At 30.8% G+C, this 9,872-nt stretch overlaps 1 protein-coding gene across 1 annotated transcript in view; it reads right to left on the bottom strand.

Annotated features, from left to right (window-relative positions):
* Positions 1-418, bottom strand: part of LOC111710871 (kelch-like protein 12) — an 8,127-nt gene extending 7,709 nt beyond the window's left edge. The window contains exon 1 of the mRNA XM_023485043.1: positions 341-418. The gene's annotated coding sequence lies outside the window, so the exon portion shown is untranslated. The remainder of the gene's footprint in view (positions 1-340) is intronic.
* Positions 419-9,872: the final 9,454 nt, after the last annotated feature.

The following is a 9,872-nucleotide window of genomic DNA, read 5'->3' as shown; positions in this document are numbered from 1 at the left end:
GGGAAGAGAAGATGAGAGAAAACCCTGTATACTTAGGGAAGAGAAGATGAGAGAAAACCCTGTATACTTAGGGAAGAGAAGATGAGAGAAAACCCTGTATACTTAGGGAAGAGAAGATGAGAGAAAATCAATAAGAGAAGAAATTGAGTCTTTGCCGCAAACTCTTATTTTCTAATCCCTATATCTTTGAAACCCAATGTCGTACACCATAGATTTTTTAAACTATGAATTCTGTTAAAGTAAATAATTTATAAGTTTGAAATATCATGTATACTTTATCAGGTTTCAATGATATAAAGATTAGAAAAATCGGGTTTGTGGCAAAATTTCTTGATCTTACTTTATCAGTGTATAATTTGTTCTTGAATTCTCCTGATAGAGTTAGGCCTGGTTTAGCACTGCTGGAGTAGCGGTATATATACCTAGGTATATATATTTCTAAAGCGCATCTAGGTTTACAGCATAGTACATCCAGAATACAGGGGCGTTCTGCTTAAATGCTTATTCTTTCATGGGGCCCATTGGCGATTTAGAATTCCTCCCATGCAGTTGACTGGTAGTTACGAATGAATATAAAAAATATAAATAAAGATATATTTACCAATGAACTTTTACACGGTAGACATTTCGTGCTGTTGTTGTCGTATATATCAATACAATGAAGACGACTTTAGATTTAAATTTTGATATATATATATCAAGCTTTCAAACAGCTTCGATGAACATAATTATGAAATCAAAGCTGCCAATTAACAGCCTCTCTTTGTTTACTTGTAAAGGAATTGATTATTTGCCACAAACTTGGATTTTAAAGGCCCTATATATATGTTAACCAATGTCGTAGACCTGTGATATATCAAATAATCTAAAGTTTGAAATATCAAAGGTTTACACCATCAGATTACAAAGACTAAAGGATTTTAAATTTGAGGTTGTGGTAAAAACTCAATTACTTTGTTATGTAAAAAGAAATCTTGTTAGAAATCAAAACTTGAATAAAATCTTTAAGTAGTCTTTATTGTAGTCATAAAAACGAGGACCACTGTATTGTAGGTGGGGGCAGACTATCAGGACTACTTGATGAATAACTAAAAATTGTTTCAACAATCAGCATATACAATATGTGGCTAAACCATGACATCGAGAAATACGGAAATATAAAGGGTTACCCACAAAGGATGAGACTTCAGAGACTACTATACGAAATTTAGACGAGTATTTTTCCTAATTTTCATGATTTCAGGCAGCTATTAGATTGTTTCTTACTTTTTGGAATCTAAAAACATGTCTTTACAAAGACTAAATACAATTTAATCTTGAGATCGTCATATTTTAGAAATTTCAGGTAGTCTTTACAGTATCATCATTTGTGGTTAACCGGACCCTGTTTACACGGTATAAAAAAGGAAATATAGACACATTTGGCACTTTGCGGAAATATTTCACAAAATCGTTCGTCCAATCGTTCATCTGTACAGCTGTTGTAAGTATAGTACAATGGTGAGCGATTATAACAATACTAAGAAGACGACTTTCGATTTCAATTTTGATTTATATCAAGCTTTTTAACAGCTTGGATACTGCACATAAACAGATATAAAGAGAAACTGCCGATTACATGAAAACTTCTCTTTGATTATACTTGTAAACTTGTAATTGAAAAAAAGCTTGTGAACAATCAAAACAAAAGAAAAAAGTCGTCTTCATATTGATATAATCGCCTATCACGGTATATAAAGAATCCTAAGCCCCAACACAAGAAGTTTATATATTGAAATCGCTCTCTCAAAAAAAGGCGTATTGCGCCCCTGGCCAATCAGATGCCGCATACCTCCCCCCCCCTCTGAAAAGAGTGCCCTGAAAAAAAACGATATTTTAGCAACCTAAAATAATTCCCCCAAATGCCCCGGCAATTAAGAAATAGTCAATACATATAATATTTAATAAAACGGCCATATTCAATAAAGTTGCATGCCCTTTTTTTCAAAAACGAAAGTTTTTCCAAAAACGACCGTTTTCATAAAGTTCGTCGTTTCGTTAACGATCGTTAATATAATTGTCAATAAATTTGTTTTTCAAAAACGATCGTTTTTTCAAAAGCGATATTTTTTTTAAACAATCGTTAATCGTTTTCTTAAAGTTCAAAACAATCGTTTTTTCCGAAAACGAAACGATCGTTTTTGAAAACGATTGAAAACGAAACAAAGAAACGATCGTTTAACGATCGTTTTCAAAAACGATTAACAACCCTAGACTCACGTTACTTCTTTATAAGAGGAATCACTTCAATAGTAAATTAAACTGCGTGTACGTTTAAAGGTCTAACTTCTAAAGAAGTCATAAAACGTGGAAATTCAGTGTATTAATCAGTAAGTTTAACGGATTTTATCGTCTGTTTTATGGAAAAATGGTCATATCATTAATAATTTAGTTGATATGCTTAAGTATTGTCTAAGTTGATTGTCTTTCATAAAAACAATTTATTTAATGGAATTTGGTCAATATTCATTCATTTAATATTAAAAAGGAAACACAGAAAGGAAACAAAACAATATGTGAAATGATTTGACTTCAGAATTTTCTTTTATTTCTATTTCTACAAATTTATTGTAGCCATGGCTGATTATGTTTGTTTTTAAACGATATTTTTTTCGATTATTCGTTTTTAGATTTGTTTTTCTTCAAAACTTCCCATTTTCCGTTGTAAGTGTCATTTGTCCTACACATCATTTGTCCTACACATCATTTGTCCTACATATCATTTGTCCTACACATCATTTGTCCTACATATCATTTGTCCTACACATCATTTGTCCTACATATCATTTGTCCTACACATCATTTATCCTACACATCATTTGTTCTACAGAGAGGAGATAAATATCTTTTTCCTAAACTTCATTTGTCCTATACATCATTTGTCTTACACATAATTTGTTCTACACCTCATTTGTCCTAATCATCATTTGTACTATACATCATTTGTCTTACACATCATCTTACACCTCATTTGTCCTACACATCATTTGTCCTACACATCATTTGTCTTACTCATCATTTGTCTTACACATAATTTGTCCTACACATCATTTGTCCTACACATCATTTGTCCCATACATTATTGGTCCTACACATTATTTGTCCCTCACATCATTAGTCCTAACATTATTTGTCCTACACATCATTAGTCCTAACATTATTTGTCCCACACATCATTAGTCCTACACCTCATTTGTCTTACTCATCATTTGTCTTTCACATAATTTGTCCTACACATCATTTTCCCCACTTATCATTTGTCCTACACATCATTAGTCCTAACATTATTTGTCCCACACATCATTAGTCTTTCACATAATTTGCCCTACACAGCATTTTTCCCACTTATCATTTGTCCTAACATTATTTGTCCAACAGAGAGGGGATAAAATGATTTGTCCAACAATTAATACCATCGATTGTTCTATTATAGTAATGTTTAAAAAGTTTAATTTAATTTCTTTTAGTACCCTATTCCTGCTGGGGGGGTGTCAATTTACCCCCCCCCCTGTAGTTGTTTTTTCATAACTCAAAAAGTATTGGTCTGAGGCTGTTGAAATTTTCTGACTTTTCCTAAATACCCATAGCCCTGTCTTCAGTCCTAAAAGTGGGCTTTTATACAAACTGCCTGAATCCTCAGGCAAACTGTCTGAATGACTACTTTTTTCTGTAACAAACTAAATCTTAGTTTTGACCCACTTTTAGTTGTCAAATTTAGATAACTTTTAGCTTTTTGGAAAGCCTATAAAATAAGGCAACGAAATGCACAAGTTTTTCAATATTTTTGTAATAAAATATTATTTTTTCACTTGATTTATATTCTCCATTTTTTTCGAATCTCTTAAATCAAAATCTACACAAATGTTAAGACCCCAAAACGGAAACTCGGGAGTTTCGTTCAACGATACTCTTTTAAATTTCGGGCTCAGCAGGGATAGGGTTTATATGCTAAAATATTTGCTGTCATACTCATCTCGCCTTAGTTTGGGTTAGTTCGGATTCAGACAATTGGGCCGAGTGCTTGGATGAGCTAGGAGACCACGCTGGGAATCTTGAATGTTAGTGAGCTGTCTCTAAAAAAAATCACTCGTTTGTCGTACTTTTTGACCCATCTGTCGTTTGAGTTTTAACCCTTAGTAAATATATTTACCTATTAAGTATAAAAAGAATGTAACAGATATATATGTGGGACACATGATTTGTTTCCGCTCTGTAGGACAAATGATGTATATGACTAATGAGGTGTAGGAAAAATGATGTGTAGGACAAATGAGAAGTAGGACAAATGATTTGATGGAAAAATGAGGTGTAGGACAATGGAGGTGTAGGACAATGGAGGTGTAGGACAATGGAGGTGTAGGACAATGGAGGTGTAGGACAAATGAGGTGTAGGACAAATGATGTAAACGACAAATGAGGTGTAGGACAAATGATGTAAACGACAAATGAGGTGTAGGACAAATGATGTAAACGACAAATGAGGTGTAGGACAAATGATGTAAACGACAAATGAGGTGTAGGACAAATGATGTAAACGACAAATGAGGTGTAGGACAAATGATGTAAACGACAAATGAGGTGTAGGACAAATGATGTAAACGACAAATGAGGTGTAGGACAAATGATGTAAACGACAAATGAGGTGTAGGACAAATGATGTAAACGACAAATGAGGTGTAGGACAAATGATGTAAACGACAAATGAGGTGTAGGACAAATGATGTAAACGACAAATGAGGTGTAGGACAAATGATGTAAACGACAAATGAGGTGTAGGACAAATGATGTAAACGACAAATGAGGTGTAGGACAAATGAGGTGTAGGACAAATGAGGTGTAGGACAAATGAATGTAGGACTAATGACATAGTGCTTCCCATTTTGCTCTCTAAACGAAACTATTTATTTTCAAAACGGAAAACGATTTAAAATAATAGTTTTGAAAAAATCTTTTTTTAAAAATTTTCTTTTTCGTTTTAAAACGTAAAACTTAAATTTTTTTACTTTTAAACACGAAAAACTGAGAGAAAAAAATCCTATTTTGTTTCAAAACGTAAAACTGAGAGAAAAAAATCCTATTTTGTTTCAAAACGTAAAACTGAAGAAAAAAATCCTATTTTGTTTCAAAACGTAAAACTGAAGAAAAAAATCCTATTTTGTTTCAAAACGTAAAACTGAAGAAAAAAATCCTATTTTGTTTCAAAACGTAAAACTGAAGAAAAAAATCCTATTTTGTTTCAAAACGTAAAACTGAAGAAAAAAATCCTATTTTGTTTCAAAACGTAAAACTGAAGAAAAAAATCCTATTTTGTTTCAAAACGTAAAACTGAAGAAAAAAATCCTATTTTGTTTCAAAACGTAAAACTGAAGAAAAAAATCCTATTTTGTTTCAAAACGTAAAACTGAAGAAAAAAATCTTTTTCTGTTCCAAAGCAAAATACTTTAGAAAAAATCCTTTTCTTTTTCAAAAAGAAAAAGTGATTATAATTGTTATCCGCTTAAAACAGAAAAACTAAAAATGTTTAAAACGATAAAAATAATTTCCGAACAAAAAAAGTTTCTTGTCAAAACGAAAAATATCCGTTTTTCGCTTTATGACATTTGTCTGTCTGTCTGTCTGACTAAATCTTGACCTAATTTTACTCCAAAACTCTAAAATTTAATATTTAAAAATATGAAAATATTGTGAAATGTTGTTTGGAAAAAAAGTAAATTAAAAAATCTTTATATATTAAGTTGTTATCACTGTTTGTCTGTCTTTCTGTTTGTTGGTCCGATCATAACTCAGGAATCTGTTGACGGATTTTGATTGGGGAACTCGGGAGACCCAAGGGTACGTGCTTAGCTTGGTTTAAAGAGAGGGTCGACTGTAGTGGGTAACCTGGGCAGCGCTGGGTTCCCATAGCCCCTAGGGACGAGACTTCAGAGGCGAATGTACTGTCTAATTCCAAATATTTATTATTTCCTGCAGCTGTTAAATTGATACTTTCTTTGGGAAACTATTTTGAGACTTAATTCATGGCAAAAGCCTCAATTTAACCTTTAGATCGTGTTTCAGGTCGTCTTTACAGTTTCAACCTTTGAGGCTACCCTGTACTAGAGCCAGGGGTGAAAAAAATCAATTAGAGGGCTATGTAATGTAGTGTAGTTAAAGTAAGTATGCAGTGTTTTGGACAAATTCTTTAGGATTAATTTGCGACATGTAAAACACATAGCCGGTCTGTCCCTTTAAGAATACAATTTTTAATTATGTGAAATCTTCGAAATCTTATAAATAACAAATACAACTTAATCTGTTATTGGTCCGATATCAAAATCATGGAAAATCGTCTGAATGAGACATTTTGGTATTTGGCATGTCTCCAACTAAAGCTTTTAAACTGTTGTGTGTTTGTAATCATGTTTATCACTAAATGATTATCAATCCAGAAATAACATGGTTAAATAAGTCTCTTATTAACAACACTAGTTGTATACGACACATCTTAAACATTTAGATTTTTAGATCTTAAAAAGAATAACTTGAGGTAAAAATTTTTTATATTTGATTATACCTTTAATCCACTTTCAACTAAACAATGGAAATTTTTTACATCTTATTTATGCCATTAAAATTTTTTTAGCGATTTTCAACTCTGATACTGAACATTTGTAATTGGGTCCAAACATTCAAATAACAAACAAATTTCCTATTTCTAACTCAATTACAAACATCACTATTTGAATTTTAAAAATCGTTAGACTTTAAATGACTGAGATATTCAAAATAGCATAAAGATGATATTTTATCCAACCTCTATTACAATATAAATTAAATTATTCTTTTACCAAATTTATTTTGTCATTTAATCAAAATATTAACATAAAACTGAAAATTTGTAAAACGTTTCATTTTCTGCTTGAGAACGCTACAGGTTGTTCATTTTTATCATTATCTAACCGCGTTAATAGCAATACTCTTAAACCATTTAATAGGACCAAACCCAACATAAACTGTAGGTGTACATATACAAGTTGGAAGGGAGACCACACTGGAAATATAAATATGATATATCTACTGTACAAAAGAAACAATCTTATATTCATCAATTCCACCACATTAATCGTCTGATTGACGATTAGAAGTCAATCAACTGTTTATTAATAATTTCTTCTATCTATCTATTTTAACCTAACATAAATTTGTAGATAGTACAAGTTGGAAATATAAATTACTATTTGAATTTTAAAAATCGTTAGACTTTAAATGACTGAGATATTCAAAATAGCATAAAGTTGATATTTTATCCAACATCTATTAAAATATAAATTAAATTATACTTTTACCAAATTTATTTTGTCATTTAATCAAAATATTGACATAAAACTGAAAAGGAATTGAGTCTTTCCCACAAACTCTGATTTTCTAATCACTATATCTTTGGAGTCCAATGTTGTAGACCTTAGATATTTCAAACTATTAATTCTGTTAGATCAAATAATCTGAGTTTGAAATATCAAAGGTTTACAACATCGGGTTTTAAAGATATTGAGGTTTAAATATTTGATATTGTTCCAAAGACTCAATTCCTTTGTGATAAATTTCAATTTCTGCTTGAGAACGCTACAGGTTGTTCATTTTTATCATTATCTAACCGCGTTAATAGCAATACTCTTAAACCATTTAATAGGACCAAAACAAGTAGTATATTAAAAATTAAGCAAAGCTTTTCACCAATATCATACTCTCTTATTTCAAGCTGTTGCTTCATGAACTACTAGACCAATTTGCCTCAAATCTACTGTTTTACATGATTATCATCTTCTTTCTATCTATTTTAACCCAACATAAACTGTAGGTGTACACTGTACATATACAAGTTGGAAGAGAGACCACACTGGAAATATAAATATTATATATCTACTGTACAAAAGAAACAATCTTATATTCATCAATTCCACCACATTAATCGTCTGATTGACAATTAGAAGTCAATCAACTGTTTATTAATAATTTTCAGACGAAGACACTTAAGTATGCTACGCAGTTGGGGAAAGGATACCCATACAGAAGGTTTGTTTTACATTTTTAACATAATATTCAATAGCAAATGAAATAGATCTAAGTATGCACATCGTACAATGGACATATGACTTATAAATTAATCTCAACAAAATTATTAAAAAAGGGATAAAAATTATTTTAGGATTCAAAAAAAAAATTATTAATTCAACCAAAATTGTCTGATTCTGAAAAAGTATTATTCACATCCATAGTAATTATGGAAGCACAGATTTTGGAAATTTTGTCAAATGAAAAATATTTCTAAAATCTTGTTGCCAAATCACCTTGTAATCATTCAATATTCCAACAATTATCAAATCTTAAAAAAAAAAAAAATTCTGAATATTTACTAAAATGGAACCCTGTACTAAAAAACCAGGGTTATTTTTTTAAATCTTATCCTTCTATTATGTTTATTTTCATCAGTAGGATATTACATATTTTCGTTTGTTTTATGATTATTGTCATAGAAGAAGGGTGTAGATCACATTGTTTATGGTACACAGTACGTTTAAACTGAAAAACAAATGAAAAAATGTTTCACAAAAAGAGATTTAAAATAATTATTTTCTCAATGCAAAGATCATCTTTGGAATAAAATGAAACATTCAAAAATACAGGTTGGAAACAGGGCTTCATTTCAAGCTCCCACGGAAGTGTTCGGAAGTTCCGAAGAAGGATGGAGGGCATCTTTGCTAGAAGGTGAATCCCGTAAATTAACTTATTACATTTTATTCTACCAGGCAAAACAATGTAGGTAAGGAAGATAATTTTGTACTCAAAATACAATAAATTCCGTAATTTACAAGACATGGGCAGCCGTAATACATTTGAATTTCCGAGCCGGGTCAACCTTTCCGGTACTGTACCTAGCTCTACGGAGAGGACTAGCTGGTGCAAAAAGGTTGAAGCGGTCATACATTATGCTTCATATAGGTTAAATTTACTTTTACTAAAGAGGCAGAGGTGCGTGAACAGAAACTGGACTTGAACCTAAACATGATATTCAACCCAGTTGCAGTATTCAAACCTTAAATGCAGTCCAGANCCCCCCCCCCTCTCCTGGCGAAACTGTAAATTATTATTATTATAAAAAGTTGTTTTTAAAAAAAAGAACAGTTAAAAAAAATATTTTTTATTTATTTTGATGTTTTTAAACGGCTTATCTCTCTCGCTAATTTGTTAAACTATATAATGCATTTTGGGTATTTCATGTTTATATGTTTTTAAATGTTTCAGCTATTTTTACATAAAATAATTTTTACGGCACTAGCAATTCGTTAACGGCTGGCACAACGATTTTTAGAATATCTGCCGTTAACAATATTGAGATTCTTAACTGAAGGAAAATCATTAATCAATCCAATAAATCAGATGTGAGAAATAAGAAGTGAAAATTACAAAATATGCCAACTATTCAGAAAACCATTTATTAATAATATTAATATATATTTCGGACAAATAAGATACAGTATTACAGATATATATGTTTAATTTGAATAATAATGTTTTCACATAATTTATGCTTGTCATTGGTGTAAAAGTTCGTGGTCTGACCGTCTAAATCAAGCCCATTATTTTTTTTCAGTAATTTAAAATAATAAATTTAGCTAGTGTTTTGATGTTTAAACAAAAGTTATTTGATAAATAAGTTTACTTTTAACTACTTAGTTGTATGTTATTGTAAAAAAATGTAAAAAAAACATGGTTTTTAAAAATGAAACTTTACAAAAAAGAGTTAAAATAACTTTCAAACTATAAATACCGCTTGATCAAAGTTTTCAATCCAG

This window comes from Eurytemora carolleeae, unplaced genomic scaffold (assembly GCF_000591075.1).
Source record: "Eurytemora carolleeae unplaced genomic scaffold, Eaff_2.0 scaffold1077, whole genome shotgun sequence".
Taxonomy (NCBI): domain Eukaryota; kingdom Metazoa; phylum Arthropoda; class Copepoda; order Calanoida; family Temoridae; genus Eurytemora; species Eurytemora carolleeae.
This window is presented reverse-complemented; position numbering and strand designations above follow the sequence as displayed.